This window comes from Canis lupus, chromosome 13 (assembly GCF_011100685.1).
Source record: "Canis lupus familiaris isolate Mischka breed German Shepherd chromosome 13, alternate assembly UU_Cfam_GSD_1.0, whole genome shotgun sequence".
NCBI classification, from domain to species: Eukaryota; Metazoa; Chordata; class Mammalia; order Carnivora; family Canidae; genus Canis; species Canis lupus.
The window spans coordinates 12,833,150-12,850,469 of record NC_049234.1 but is presented as its reverse complement, the minus strand read 5'-3'; the positions used below and the strand labels follow the sequence as shown (position 1 = coordinate 12,850,469).

At 33.3% G+C, this 17,320-nt stretch overlaps 1 protein-coding gene across 2 annotated transcripts in view; it reads left to right on the top strand.

The window, feature by feature from the left end:
* CSMD3 (CUB and Sushi multiple domains 3) overlaps window positions 1-17,320 on the top strand; it is a 1,311,859-nt gene that overhangs the window by 1,097,551 nt on the left and 196,988 nt on the right. The window lies entirely within an intron of this gene.

Sequence of the window (17,320 nt, the reverse complement as noted above, 5' to 3'; positions counted from 1 at the left end):
CAACTGCGAGATCATGACTTGAACCGAAGTCAAAAGTCAGATGCTAATTAAGCGAGTGAGCCACCCAGGTGCCCTTAGAACATTTTCTCCTCTGCTTCCATACTTATATCTAGGTACAAAATAATTCCTTGGAAAGACTCAAATATTCAAATACAGAGAGAAAACTTTACCTACAAAATTTTACTGTAAAATTGATAGTCTCCCCTTAAGAATTTGTTATGGGAGAATTTTTGAAATAATGAAAAGAAAAAAAAAAAAAACGAATAACCAACACAGCTCCGTATATGTATTCATAACTTTTTCTGGAAAAATTCTTATGCAGAAGTCATTAAACAAAGTCTTTCTTAGTGTTTCATTATTCTGTCATGCAGAATCACATTTGTAATATCTCACACTATGACAGATTAAAGCCAGAGATAAATGAATCACAAAAACACACAGCATGCCACAGGCAGAGCCTTCTGTAAACATGGAATACCCATCATTTTTGACACCCTCCCACTGATATTTCAGAATGGTATAATGGTGCTGATCACAATTAAAATACAATTTTTTCTTCTGTTTTGGTGACTTTTGATTTAATTTATCTGCTTTACCCAACAAAATAGTTAGAATTTTAAAAAAAGAAAACAGAAACAAAATAGAATTTTTAAGAAGTTCATTCATTTGAAAACTCAATAAATTATATTTCAAATAAGTTAAATGATTGATGGTATTTATTTGGTGGCTGGTATACAAATACAGGGTGCACATTGCACTCTACAGAAGTGTTATTCCAGGCCCTGAATTAAAAGGGATTTAATTAGTATTCTCTTACAGTTTATATAAACTCCTAATATATCAACCTAGCTGCTTTTGCTGAGAAGGTAAAACTCCAAAACAGATGTGTAACTAGAATATTTTCCAAATTCACAAAAGCCATTACCTACTGAAATACCAAACTACAGAGTTTCATCTCTCATATTGCTTCTTGTAGCAAAAGAAGCTTACGTATAATGTGTTTTTTTAACCTAGTATAATAGTTATCTTATTTCAATAGATGTTGCCAATTGACATTCAAATCAAAACTACTGAATTGGGGGTACCTGGGTAGCTCAGTCAATTAAGCATCTGATTCTTGGTTTCAGCTCAGGTCATGATCTCAAGGTCACAAGACCAAGTCCCATGTCAGCCTCCACACCCAGCGTGAAGTCTGCTTGGGATTCTATCTCGCCCTCTGCCCCTCTCCTCACCTGTCCTCAGCCCTCTCAATTAAATAAATACAATCTTTAAAAAATAATAAAATTAAAAAGCATTGATTTAATGGCAGGCAATATAAATGAGGTCAGGATGTGGACATAGTAAGGAATGGCATTACAGTGGTGAACTGAAAGTTTACCTTCTTGAATGCAGTACATTCTACAGTGTTTAAAACACAGGATGGTCAGAGCAAAATTTATTTGTGGAATAAATATGATTTTCAACCTAATATGTTTGCAGTATTTAGAGGTTTGGAAACTTAATATATTTCCTTTTCCTTTTCCTCATCCTTTTGCTTCTATCATCTCTAAATTCAGAGAAATGCACTACTATTAATTCTAACCACATTGTGGGTAGAGACCTATATTATATTGCTCATAAGTGGTAATTATTGAGTAATTATATCAACTATTTTTTAAACAGTATGTGTATACTCAGCCTTGAGCTAAAATCTGAGTATACAGGTTATACAAACAATGGTTCTTGCCCTTCAGGAGATCATAAGAAAGGCATTAGGTAAGGGAACAGTTTATTTAAAAATATTGTAGAAACTGCTATAATAGATGATTGGGAGGATGCTAAGGAAAAACAGAGGAGGAACACCCAAGGCATATTGATGGCAGGTTTGGGAAATGGGGGGCACAGTGGCAGAAACATTTACCTGATGAAATAGTGTGTGGCCTTAGTCTTAGAGATGTGCAATTGTTAGTCTCTTAAAGAACAATTTTCCAGCCAGACAGAACAACACAGGCAAAGGCATAGATATATGGTACATGGCTTCTGAAAGGAACTACATATTTTTCTCTCTGGTTGAAGAGCAGAGCACCACTCAGAAACTAATATGCTTGAAACCTGAGAAGCAAACAGAGACCAGATTATGGAAGGCTTTGTATGCCACATTGAAATCAATTCAAAAATGCTGATTGAGTTCCCACCGCTTCAGAGAGACATTTTCTAGGCCGAGGAAATCTGATGCCCGATGAAACAGAAATGCTTAATTGGTCTCATTAGCATATACTCTACTTTTGTAGTTGGGCAATCCAGGGATAATAATATTCATCTGGTACATCCTAGCACAGCCATTTTACTTGTTAGAATTTTGAAATATTTCCCTGCCGTTGCCAGTCTCCTGAACAATCCCACATTCCTCTGGCCTCCTAGCACTTTTCCTCAGCCCTTCCCCAATCTCACATCAATTCTGACTGGGCTGTGCCCATATCATATTGATTAGATACTTGTAAGAGTCACCCTGTAGATATAATTAAATACACTCACATACACATGTACACACACAATTCTGCCCCCAAATTATGCTAATGAGAGTGAGTAGTGAAAAATAAAAAAAGGAAAAATGGAAGGATCAAATTTAGATTAGGGAGGTTAGTGAAGACTGCAATATTTTGTAAAATGAAAGGTAAGTACGAGGTTAAAATGCATCATATATGCTGTAGGAACTAATGAAGCTATTTAAGCAGGAAAATAATGGCCTGGTGGACATTTTCGGTATATCATTGGTAGCAGGAGAGACAGGCTAAGAGGCACAGGTGAGAAACAATGAGAAGGCTAATTTAGGCAGTGGGTGAAGGGAAGAAACTTGTTGGTAGGGAGAACTGGAGATGAATTAAAGATGTATCATTAATATTTTCGAGTAATTCATGGTCTGGAGAGGGAGTGATGGAAACAGGTAAGTAAGTAGAAAAGGCAAAGTGATCACACAGGCAATGAGACCTGGAGCCCAGGTACATCCTGATGCCTGGACATGAGCCAAATCCAGAATCCAGTCATAGGCTTTGCAGGTTCAGAAATTCAATGTTGTCAAATTTTAGGAGATTGGTTCACACTGATTCCCACTCACCAAGCCCAGAGGAGACTGAATTATAAATAACAATGCCAATTACCAATTTATTGTGAAAGAATATCCAGCAAACTTATCAGTCCTGGCCATTTGCCTAGGACCCTCCATATTGGTGAATAAATTTACTCCTTAGACAAATGAACATAATTATCAAATTATAGATCAGAAGTTGATTGAATGTTAAGGACACTAGGAAAGGATATTGGTGTATTTATGGGAAATTTACACCACTAGAGCTAGAAGAAATATTCTTACCTACGCTAGAGAAAGAAATTTCTTTCTTTTTTTTTTTTTTTTTTTTTTTTTAAGAAATTTCTTTCTTTAGAATTTACTACATCTAACTTTCCAAAAGGATCAAGCGGGAACACTAACACGTGGCGGAGAGGGTGGGGCAGAAAATGTTTGTAATCACTGCGGTAAAGTTTGAAATCACTGGGTTAAAGAAGTTTGAAAACCTTTTTGATTTATTTCCTCTAAGCCTTTTCAGAACATTTAACATGCCAGTGTGTGAGTCATCTACATGTGCATATGTGTGAGTATGTATTTGTGTGCGTTCATTGGGCATCTTTTTTTTTAAGTTGCAGCCCCCCCCCAAAAAAATATTGAATTAATGTGTAAGCTCTGTCATCAGAAATTTTATTTTATATATTATTGAAATGTAAGAACTGATAATTTTTGGCACATTAAATATATATGGAGAGAGAGAGAGAGAAAGAGACTCTGTGAATGATAGGATTAAGAAATTAATCAAGTAACCCATTATACTGGATGAGGATGACACATTCTTATATTCTTTCTAGACTTTTATCTACCGTATTTAATAACCCAAAGATTCGTATATTCAAGTTTCAATCAGATAAGGGCTTACTTAGTTGAGAACTCCATTTTAATATCCATAAAACTAGACTACATCTAATTTCTTGAAGAAACTCTTGCAATTGATTATTTTTACAGACAATAACTCACATTATGTCATTGGTTCTAACTTATGGACCTACCTTTAGACACCAATTAAAACTTTTTTTTTTTAATTTTTAAACAGATGTAAGTGAACCTCATGCACAAAAAATCCTGTTTACATTATAAAAATAACATTTGTTAAGTTTAAGATGAATCTTTGAAGTTACAAAAATTATTTATTGTCAGTGTCATTATCTATCTTTGTGTTGTTTGGAAATAGTGAGCCTATACAATTGTGTTGAGAATTTCAAGTTTAAACTGAAATTCTCAAGAAGCATAATGCTTAGAATCCCACAGCATGTTCTGTGACCTACATTTCCTGCTCAAATCCTTCCACGAATTCTGTAGTGAAATACTCTGTGAGGCTCTTAAAATATATGGAATAATATAAAATGTGACAATTCTCATGCCACAAATCCACATGTTCAAGATATATAACTTCCCCTCTTATCCAGAGTTTTATCTAAATGTCTGAAATTTAAATGATGTCAGCAGAGTAATGTTGGGGAACCTGGAGAAAGGTTAAGATGTGGCATCATAAGGTATCTCCTTCACCTGATTTCTCCCAAGATGCCTCTGAATGCCTAGGTGGGCAGGACTTTGTCAAGGATTGATGCTTACCTAAATTTCTCCCAAGAACTGAGGCCCAAGTACCTCCTTATCCCACTCAAAGATGACTCTCAGGATTTGGCCTGGAGAGGACTGTATGCACTCACCTTGGAGACTATCTCCATGCTTGTCTGTACAAGCAACTCTCTTCCTTCCCTGTAGAGGAAGACTCTGCCCAGGATGTTGGTGGCACAGGAGAGATAGAACAGAGGAATAAGTTCATCTACCTAGCCAACCATATTTCCAAATATATATATATATATATATATATATATATATATATATATATTATTATTTTGATGACTAGACTTTACTTTTAAAGCTCAAAAGACATGGATCTGACCATTATTTCTATTTATCATGTCATCCATTCCCCTAAGGCATAGTAGAAGGACTAGAATTAGAATTCTAGATGAGAAAAGATTGCAGGGTGTAAAGTTCTGTAGGTGGAGGGAGAAAACATCAATAAATATCACAGAATATTTCCCGCATTTTATAAATCAATTTTGTAATAAGAGAGATTAATGTAGGATTTTACTTTTGCTTATAATTTCTCAGGAACACATATGTTTTATAATTTATAACTGACCTCTATAGGTCAGTTTAATTATAGATTAAACTGAATATAAAGATTATAGATTAATCTTTGCATTCTTTTTTTTTAATGATGTTATTTATTCATGTGAGAGAGAGAGAGAGAGAGAGAGCACTCAGGACCAGAGGAGAGAGGCAGAGGGAAAAGCAGACTCCCCGTTGAGCAGGGAACCTAACAGGGGACTCCGTCCTAGGACCTTGAGATAATGACCTGAGCCGAAGGCAGACATTTAACTGACTGAGCCACCCAGGAGCCTCGCTTTTTCTTTAAAATAATATTTTTGCATCATTTTCTGAGCTTGCTTTCATATTCAATGAGAGTTTGTTTCTAGCCATATCCTAAAACATATACTGTGTTGTAAGAGGAAAAACTTGATAGCAATATAAGCTGGATCCCAGGTTTTTTTCAGTTTTTGTTGTTGCTGTTGTTTTTGAAGTAATCTCTATGCCCAACGTGAGGCTCGAACTCATGACCCCAAGATTAAGAGCAACATGCAACATGCTTCACCAACTGAGCCAGCCAGGTGCCTGTGGGGTCGTTTTATCACCACTGTGACCTCAGGCAAATCATTTATCTTTTCTGAAACAATCTCATATAAAATAGAGATAATTATATTGGCCCTACCCTAATCCATAAGATTATTGTGAGCATAAAACATGAAACTTGTGTGTGCGCATATCCATGCTCATGTTGTAAGGTCTAGAACCCCTTGCAAAGATTAATAATAATCTTTTTGATGTTTTTGTTTTCTCGTTGATTCATTTTAAGAAATATAACAATTCCAGAACTCTTTAAATATGTTTTTGAGTATGAACAAGTATTTGGTTCCACTTATTTTCTTCAGATAATAGACTCTTCTCCACCCAAGGAAGTACATACATGTTTTATTAATACTATTTATTCCATAGAACCATTTGTCTCTATTCAGTGTTGACTGCACTTGAGAAGAAACTGTAACTGTACCAGAAAGAAACCTTTATTGAACAAAACCTTGAGTTCCATAGACTGTTGATCACTAGGTTTGCCTATCTGATAATGGGCCTCACAAATTTGACAAATTCTTCTAAGATTTAACAAGTTGTCTGCTTTCCACTTTTGCTGATTTCTGCTACAATTGTTCTGTGGATTTCCTGTTTAAAAATAAAGTCCACATTCACAATTCTTACCTACTTATAAAGCATATTGTGAGACATTCTCTTCCAGCTCTCTACCACCCATTTTTTTTCATAAAATTTAAAACATAATCATCCTCCATATTTTTCTGCTATAAAAGTTTGTTGTATATTTACCTAGGAAATAATGTATCTAGAATATGTTTCCAAATAATCTCTGGAGCTGGGCTGACATGGTTTTTATAAATGAAACTAGGCTGTTCATGAGTATGTAATTTAAATTTTTCTGTCCAAAAATGTCTATAAAAATCAATTGATCTTTTACCAGTATTATTTTAAAAATAATAATGGGATAAAAATAAATTTTAAAATATATACCTTTTATTTTTTTAATCCCCAACTTGTATCACTACAAGTTGATTGAGGATTGTCTAGGATCATTTTCCCACTGAGGCAGCCTGCTGTGTGATGTTCTATCAGTTTCTTATTTTCTCACTGCTTATTGAGTGGATTTAAGTGGATATGATGTCTTCCTAGAGACTAAAAGACCAAATCCTACTTTTATCAGTCAGTTAACAAAGCTATGTGAAAGCTGAATGAATCATTTATTATCTATGGGTCTCAGCAGTTTCCTCATCTCTAAGATAAGGGCACTGGAAAAAAAAAAATTTTTTTTTTAAGTAGGCTCCACACCCAGCATGGAGCCCAATATGGGGCTTGAACTCACAACCCGGAAATCAAGACCTGAGCTGAGATCAAGAATCAGATGCTTAACTGACGGAGCCACCAGGCATCCCCTTAATTTCTATTTTTTACTATAAATTTCTTCATAGTTTGATTATTTCTTGACCTATTTATTATGCTCTAGTTCTCTGACTACTCTGCATTTTCATCCTAGTTCTGTCATTGACTTGCTGGTTACTTTGATCAAGTTACTCACTCTTATTTCTTTATTTGAAGAAATAGTTAATCCAGCCTAATGGTTTTCTAGTGAGAATCAAGAAATAATTTATGTAGAGCATTTAGCATAGTTCATGGCATGTACAAAATGCTCAATTAATTTTAACTAACATTTGCAATAACATCATCTCTTTTAGGTTTTTTTTTTTCTTGACGGAATTTATTTATTTTTTCTATTCACTGTATCTCATAGATCAGAAGATAGGGAATAAAACGCTGCAAAATATTTTAGGAGGTAGATATTTTATTATTTATGTTTCAATTGTATAAGTAACCAAATAATAGTTATTGAAAAGTAAATCACAGTATACAAAAATCATTTATTTTGATTTTTCTATATAGTATATTACCTGAGCAGTATATATGTATATATATACTTTTTACAATGATGTCCTGGTAAGTAAAGTCTTATAGCTAATTTTAACTGTTGAATCTCCCTATTTACTCAAGTGAACGGACTCATTCATTTACATGATGATACAGAGCAGCCATGTCCTCACAGAACATGGAATGATGTTAGATGTGCATAGGTTAGTTGTTTGAGATCTCAAGCCAGTAATTAAAGAAAAAAATTATTTAAATAAGTAACATGTGCACCATAGTTAGCAGATAATTTGTTATGTGAAAACACCATAAATAGCCTCTTAAAGAGTTAAAGCTGTCATTAAAATTGCCTCAAAATCTCAGTAAAACCTTGCCTTTCCACCTAGTATTGTACATCTTTGATAAATGAAAATTACATGTATCGGGTTATGTAGTCATTTCTCTGTTTAAGAAATTTTCAAGAAAATTTAATCACAATTTTGCTGGCTTAGAAAGCATGGTTTCATTTTTGCCTACTCTTAATTTCTTAAACTGCATCCATACATTTTTAGAAATGATATGTCATACTTTTAAAATAACTATGTTTTCACATCAGCTGTTTTATTCTTCAATTAAAGATCCTCATGTTTTCAAGAAGCTAAGAGTGTGATGGTATGATGTACATATTTTAAATTTGTCTCCCAACAACTTATTAAAAACTTGAATCTAGCACTGAAGAATAATGTTTCCAAAAACCCCAGATATGGGCTCATTTTATAACTTCTCATTCTTTTATATCCAAGGTCAATTTTGTAGTTTGCTAAGATCTAAACAGTATAATATAGGGAAGTCTAGGATAGGCCGTATTACCTCACTTTCCTCTGACCTGAGAATCTTGCAAGCTTTATGGCAGAGTGGTCTGGCAGATTGTATATAAACAGATCATAAATCACAGCTGGGGAGGATTTCAGTCACTGGTTCAGTGGCGGAAATGTAAGCCAAATGAGCAGATGCCTTGGGGAAAATTTGTATCTAACCAAGATAATAAATTATTCCACGCTTTGTTTAAAAAAAAAGAAAAGTTCTAAATAATGAATATCTTTACACCAATAAACAGAAACATCATTAAAATCTAAATTTAAGCTTTTAAATGATTGTATTAATAAATAATTATTAATTTGATTTGCAAGCAATATTAAAAGGCAATATAAGTAATTAAACTGAAAAAAGTACACTTAAAAAAGAGTATTTTTACTTTTAAATCACATTGAATACTTTCTAAAACCTTTAAGAATAATGCTTATATAATCCTTTAAAAAGATGTATCTTTGGCTTATTTTTAAATATTCTTATACTGATTGTAGAAAAAAGAAAAGAGAAAACCCAAAGAGTTTGTTTTAAACCATCCATGACTCCACTATTTAGAGATAATTAAACATTTAAGCTTTTTCTTTCTAGTAATTTATGTGAGTTTTGATGAAATAAAAACATAAAATATGTATTATTTTCTACCCCCATTGTTTTGCCAACTATATGTATAGTATCGTCTCATGCTACTAAATATTTTCAACATCATGATTTTTAATAAGTTGCCTAGTATTTATTCCATCATCTATTGACACCAAATTTTATTTAACCATTTCTATAAACCTGGACATTCAGATAGTTTCTTCTCCTCCCCTTATTTTCCCCTTTACAAATATCATTAGAATAAACACATTTCCAAGAAGATGAATTGCTAAGTCAGAGGGCATGAACTTTTGAAGCTCCTGATGATACACATTTCTAAATTGCTTCCCAGAAAGGTTAGTCAATTGACAATCCCACCAGAAAGTATAAGAAATTGCTTACAACATTGAACTCAACTGCTCTTTCGAAGCAAAGCTTATGCTAGCAGATAGAGGCTGCAGGCTGGTCAACTACAAATTCAAAAGCATTTCTTATAATTACAGGAAAAAGACATTTAGTAGGAGCCTCATGAGATGCTTATACCCGGATGAACTCATATAGTGCAGTCTTCAGCTTTGCTGTTTCCAAACCATAGTTGTTCTCTAGGGACTCAGGCTCTTCAACCACACTTACAAGATACTGACTTATAAGTCAGATGACATTTTGTTAGTTTACACAAAAGGATGTATGTGCCAAATAGTCCAGATGACTAATTTTAGCAAGCCAAGACAGTCTTTCTCTGAATGCAAATCTTTTTAGAAAACTAAAATCTGAAGATTATTTTTAGTACAGAATCATTTTATAAAATAACTCAATGATAGTAAGTTCCACTTTCAAACCATGACAACCTAAACCATGCTGTCTTGCTATAGATTATATCATCTCATTGCTTGACCAACAAGTAGTTGCTTTTTAACTTTCATTGGGTATCACCTTTCACTTATGACATTTCAGTTTAGGTGTCTTTCGGTTTGTAAGACTATACTATATCAATTTTCATTAGGTTGGTATTTTGAAATCATTGTGCTTTCATCAGCAAAATTATTGCAAGAGTTTATAGCTGGATGTTTACAACCATCCCACTTTCTTCAGGTTGTTGTTTTGTTTTCTTTTTTCTTATCACCTTTCCATTTCAGAAGTGAAATTTTTAAAGCCCCCACATTCAAACTATATGTGATATGCACCAATCAGTATATTAATTACAATGTAAGAAAATTCAATTGGTCTTACATTTTACTTTTCAGAGATATTAACTCTTGATAATGTGATTCTTAAATTTGTAGACAGCCTAATGTTTAATGTTTAGCTTCCAATTTTAACAGAAATAGGACACAGCACAATGGTTCTTAACCCCCCCCCCCAGGCTTCAGATTCCTCATCTATAATATGAAGATAATAATCTTACAGAGTTATTAGGAGAATTTTCCACATAAAGTAATTATACACTAGTGTCCAGAATGTAGAAAATGCTCAGTAAACATTAACAATGATTACTTTTATTACCACTAATAGAAATAATCAAGTCTATCTTTTCCCACACATTTGAGAAGACCATCTTCAACAATTTAAAAGGGTTTCCTGTACTTTTAGGAACAAATGGCATGTAACAAGCATTCTGAAACATAATGTTATTTCAAAATCTCTGCTGTACTGGGATTTCTAATGTACATACTTTCCTCTTTGGATTTCTTGAACGTATCTTTTTTATTTAGAATAATTAGCATTTAATTATATATATATATTTTTCACTTCTCAACTTGCAAAATGTTTTATTAGCCATGTAAGAGTATATTACTAATTGGGTAAATCTGGAGAACATTCCTGTTAAGACTTTACAACAAAACAAAGATGCCTACAAGCAGTACTATGTAATTTTATTTTAGAAATGTCATAAGATATGAGACAGATATATGGATATTGAATAGAAAGTAGCAGAATATCATTATTTGCAATTGATACAATGGCACATTAGAAAATTGAAAGAAATCAAATGAAGGTTTTAAAAGGTAATAAAACTGACTGAATAAAAGATAGATATGCATTGACTTTTCTATATAAGAGTAATAACTAGGAAGAAATATAGTTAAAATAGGTTAGTACTCACATGATTTCCTAAGAAGCTTCTGAGTAAAAGAGTTCCAAAATCTGAGTCATTAAGCTTTTTTTAAGCTTAATTCTAAAACTCAGATGCTTATGAATTAATTACAGTATGTAATATGATTAGCTTTTCTTTTTCAACAAATATTGATTAAATGTCTTAAAGGAGATTTCAATATAGATTAAGAGATAAAAATATGCCATACATATAACTGATGGAAAGTGGTAAGCACCTATAAAACACCATAGGAGATGACTGAAAGCACAGGAGATGGACTGGGATTTGAATGGCTTATAATATCTTCTAGTCTTCAGATGAATCTAGAAATGTAGTCCAGAAGTTTTGTTTTGTTTTGTTTTTTTAAGTGTTTTAGGTCAGGAAATGTAATAAGTTTATCAAAAAATAAGATTTTTTTCCCCAAAAGAAAGTTGACAAGGATGGTGAACTTTCTGGGAGTCCTAATATGGAAGGAATAATTAAAAGACAGCGGTGCCCCGGCCAGGGAGCTTCCTAAGAAATAATGTAAATGAATGGGAAGAAAATGCATGGAGACCAATTTTGTCACACTATAAGAAAGGATAGTCTAAAAACTAAATTTTTCTATCAAAAAATGGGTTTCCTTACGACACTGTGAATTCTCCTTCACTCAAGACCTATAAGTAGAGATTGTAAATGGGTACCTATGTGAACTGGGAGATAGACTTTTTGCTCCTGAGGTCCATTTCAGTGTTATGGCTCTTCATCTAAACATTTAAGGGGAAGAAGATACTCTGGAGCAGTGTTTTATAATTCAAAACACTCCTATCATTTTAATTATTTGTTTTTAAATAATGATTTTTTTTTACAGATCCTCTTTCAAACACTGATTTTTTGGTGAAACACCTTTATATCAGCACATAATATGTTTATTTTCAGTTATCTATGACATGAAATTACTGTCTCATGAGTTAATGTCCAAAAAATACAAATCTTATATTTGGTTTATATTTTGTTGAAATTTTTCAGCTTAGGAAATTTTAAAACTATCCCTGATACAAAATAACTGAAGGAGATGCTAACTTCTATCTGCCTACTAACTCCTGCATTCCATCTTCTACTAACTTCTATCTGCCACTAACAATATACAATTATAAAACATCAGCCTGTATTCTTATTATAAATTTTTATGCCATATTTTATTCACCTCATATTACACTTTTCTAAGTTTTCTGATATATAAGAAAAATAATTATTTTCAGATTATAGACACAAATTGAACTTTATAGTGTTTTAAAGCCCTTTAGCTATAGTGTTTAAAATAGAAATATTAGACAATCTTTATTTCTTTTTCAAAATGTTTGAGTCTCAAGACAAATAGATCAGTCTATCAAAACCAATTCCAAATGATTAAGTTTGGAAAATTTAATGTATACATCATTGCTTGTTTAATAAACAATATACATTATTTACACAATTGGAACTTCCAGAGGGTACTGGCCTCAGGTGGTACTTGATCCAACAGATAAAATCATGGCACCCAGCTCCTTGGTTCTCTTCTGTTCTGTACTCAACTTTTCAGTATCAGTTTCATTATCAGACTCCTCTGTGCTTTTGACTGTCCCTGTTCTTACCCTCCCACTCCACAGCTCACTGTGGTTCTGAACCACTGATTAAGGTTCCCCCTAGGCTGGGTGGTGACAGTCCCACCCTAATTATATGGGTTGAAAATGAGGTTTGCAATGAAGGACGGAAAAAAAAATCATGGTACACTTTAAGAAAAATAAATGTGAAGGGATTCAGAGTACAAACAAAACAATACATCCATCCACTTGGCTATAGATACCTGATCCCAGAGATCGGCTTCAATTCCAAACAAAGAACATCTTGCATATTCACCCCTCTCAACTTTACTCCAGCTTTAATTTTAAATTCTTTCAGGGTCCCTGGGTAGCACGGTCAGTTAAAAATTTGACTCTTGGTTTCAGCTCAGGTTGTGATCTTAGGATCATGGGATCAGACTGGAGTCCAGGTCCTGCTTAGTGCTCAGTCATGGGATCAGACTGGAGTCCAGGTCCTGCTCAGTGCTCAGTGCAGAGTCTGCTTAAGACTCTCCCTCTCTTGCTGCCCCTCCCTCCTGCTCCTGTGCTCTTTCTCTAATAAGTAAATAAGTAACTAAATAAATCTTTAAATTCTTTCAAAGAAGAATTTAACACTTTGAAAAAATTTAACACCACTTTGAAAAAATTTACACCATATGAAGTAAATTAAAATGTAATGATTACAATTTTCCTAAGTATGTATTGATTGTGGAATTAACTGTTGAAGTTACATTCCTATTTCTACCTTTTGTGGATTCTCAGAAATATTTGTTGAATATTTTTAATGGAAGTTAAAAATGCTGTAAATAAATTTTAAAAACTTAAAAGGGAGAAATTTCACATATGTAATAAATGTGATCTGTTTCTAGATATAAATTTTTAAATGTCCTTAGCAGTATGTCTCAGAGTGTGAATTACCTGCATAAGAATTCTCTGGGGGGATGAATTAAAATGAATATTCTCTTATATACACTTAAGTTTGAGGGTCTGCTGATTTATAAATTCTATACCATGTGTTTGGTTCTTGGTATTTCCAGATATCAGTATTAAAGGGCCACTGTGGTAGAGTTATTGCCATATTTAATAATAGTTTTTCATTTTTTCTAAAAATATTTGTGCTTGTTTAAGTAAGACAATTTGTTAGTGAGTGTGTTTTTAGGGGACACGGGATAGTCAAGGGACATGGGATAACCTAATGAGTTGAGAATGCAAACTGTGTCTTTAGACTGACAAGTTTTAAATTCTGGTCTTAACACTTCTAAGCTATATGCACTCTTAAAGTTCAAGGATCTCTCTGAGTCTAAGTTGACTCAAAAGTAAAATAGAAAATAAATAAATTATAAGTTTTATAAAATCTCCACACATTAAAAGAATATGTGTTTACCTCTTCTTACAACTACTTAAGTAAAGGTTTTGCTGTGGTAGTGGTAGTAAGAGCCCTTTCCATGAGATCTACTCCTTTAACAACATTTTAAGTGCATACAATACAGTATTCTTAACTATAGGCACAGTGGTGTTCTACAGATCTCTAGAACTTATTCATCTTACATAACTGAAACTTTATACCTGTTAAACATCCACTCTCCATTTGCCCCTCCCCCAGCACTGGGCCACCACCATTCTATTATCTGTTTCTATGAATTTGCCTATTTTATTTCTTATTTTAAAGATTTTATTTATTTGTTTGTTTTTAAATTTTATTTATTTTTTCATGAGAGACAGAGGTACAAAGACATAGGCAGAGAGCTAAACGGGCTCCATGCGGGGAGCCCGACGTGGGACTCCATCCCATGTCTCTAGGATCAGGCCCTGGGCCAAAGGTGGCACTAAACCACTGAGCCACCTAGGCTGCCCTTATTCATTTATTTGTGCACGAGAGAGCAGGAGCAAAGGGGAGAGGTAGAGAGAGAAAGAGACTCCTTGGGAACCCTATGCAAGACTCCATCCCAGGACCTTTGGATCATGACCTGAGCCAAACACGGACACTCAGGCACCCGAGTTTGCCTATTTTAGATAGCTCATATAAGCGATATCATGCAATAATAGTTCAGAAAAGCTTTCAATAATATATTTTCTGTTATAAAAGACCTAACCAATGCTGAAATTAAAGTTGTTACTTCTCCATGATCAAAATCTTTGACTCTTTAAGTGCAGTTTTGTAGTCTCCATTACATGAAAGAAGGAATTAAAATGATAAGCACTAGCTTATGAAATTTACACTTGACTTTGGAACATGATTTTGTAAAAAATAGTATCATCTTAAGGTCAACTGCCTTTAGGCTGTACCATATATATCTCATCACAGGAAAATAGCTGTGTGTATTCCTCCGGAAAGGGTTACCTTTTTTCTCCTCTCTTCTTAGCAATGTCTAGTGTTGAACTGTCTTCTTTCTTAGAGCCAATCTTAATTAATATCATATGCTTATTTTTTTAATTAACCTTATATTGTTAGGTATGACTCACATGTAATAATTCACATGAAATTAAGTGTACAGCTCAAAGACTTTTAACAATGGTTATCACTTGATAACCATTTCTCAGATCAATATAAAAAGCATTTTCATCATCTAAGAGATTTCTTTCAACCTTAAAAATAAAGCAGCCAGTTATTTTACTGGCAAAACAAACTAATTTTTGGATAGCAAGGGATTCGCTACTCAAGACAAGCAAATTATAGGAAACCATAGGCAAGTTCTAAGAGACAAAGCAAAGTCTGCTTTTATTGGGTTTTAGGAGGAAGCTGAGGTGAGTTTATATATATATATATATATATAAACTCAGTGGAGATAGACAAGGGTTCTAGGCTGTGGCATTTCTCTCTCTCTCTTTTTTTTTTTTTTCTCTTTGGCTACACGAGGTGGTCAGCGAGTTGGTGGGGAAGGAAGGAATTCTTCTTACCGGTTGTGCAGGGGGCAACCTGTGGAACAATATGTGCTTGAGAGCGCCCCCTTCAGGGCTTTCTGAGGGTTCCTTTACTTTTTTTCCCCCTTTACTTATTTTCATAGTTCCCTTATGCCCCTTTGTTATCAGTAACCCTAATTCTTCTCCCCTTCCCCTAGAAACCACTGTTGTGATGTTTATCATTATTAATTTGGTCTTTTGCTAATGGCATATAGATGAAGTTTTACTATACATACTCTTTTATGACTGGCTCTTTTTGTTCTATGTAAAGTTTTTAAGATTTATTCATGTTATTGTGTGCCTCAGTAGTTTCCTTTGTGATTTTGTTTAATTGCTGAGTAGTGTTCCATTGTCTGAACCACAAGATATTTATCTAAAATATTCTCTTGATGGACATTTGGGTTGCTTCCAGTTTGGGACTATGATAAATCATGTGGCTGTGAATATTCTTCATTAAATCATTTTGTGGCCATGTGTCTTCATTTCCCTTGGATTAATACCTATTAATGAAATGCCTGGATCCCAGGTTAGGCGTTTGTTAACCCTCATAAAAATTGTGAAATAGCTTTCCAAAATAGTTTCATTTACATTCTTGCCAACCTTGGATGAGCATTAGATTTGTTCACATTCTCACCAATATTTTCAGTATTTTTAAATTTCAACCATTCTGTATGGTGTATAAACATTCATTTTAAAACTTTTTTCTCAAAAAAAAATAAAAATAAAAAAATAAAACTTTTTTCTCTAATTCTTTTAGAAGCAGGAAGCAATAATTCATGTTGAATGAATCACCAAAATTATGTGGAACTTAGGCATTTAAAAGTACTTAGTTCTACTACATGGTAATGCAGTATGATTTTGAGAGAGTTACTTAATCTCTTTGTCCTTTTTCTTCTTTTGGAAAGTGAGATAAGTGTTGTGCCTAGTGTCACAAGATGTTCAGAGGATTAAATGAGTCAATATATATAAAGTGCTTAGGATAGAGTCTGGCACATATTAAACATTCAATAGTACTATTAATATTATTAATAATAACAAATGTAACGAAAAAGTCCTGTTGAAATTATTATTATTGTTATTGAGTTCCAGATATTTTACTAACCATTGGGAGAGGAATGGCTGTCAAAACCAGATGATATCTGTTCTTAAGAAGATTATTCTCACTGAAACTAATATAGCTGATTTTAATATAAAGATAGATGTAACTATAGAGCATTTCTCCTTCTCATCTTAGCCTTTTTCCTATTCATATGAAAACAGATCAGCCAAAAAAAAGAAAGAAAAAAATCTATTTGCTTACCATACTTAATTAATAAATTGTATTAGCAGCACTTGATGTGGAAATTAATATTTTACAATTTTCTCATGAATCTTTTCAAAACTATTGATAAGGTATATTTTGCCTAATTATATCTTAGAAAATTTATTTTTCTGAACTATACTCTTTTATCCACAAAAGATTCTATTTCTCAGACTCTAATGGTAACATTCATTCTTTTCCTTCATATTTGGACTTTGGCCAATCGCCATTAAATAATTGTGAGGTTAAGTTATTTCAAAATTATCACTTGCTACTGCATGTTCATAACTACATATAAGGGTCATGAATAAAGTTCTGAACTATTCATTTTACATCTCCTGTATGTCCTTATAGTTCTGGCA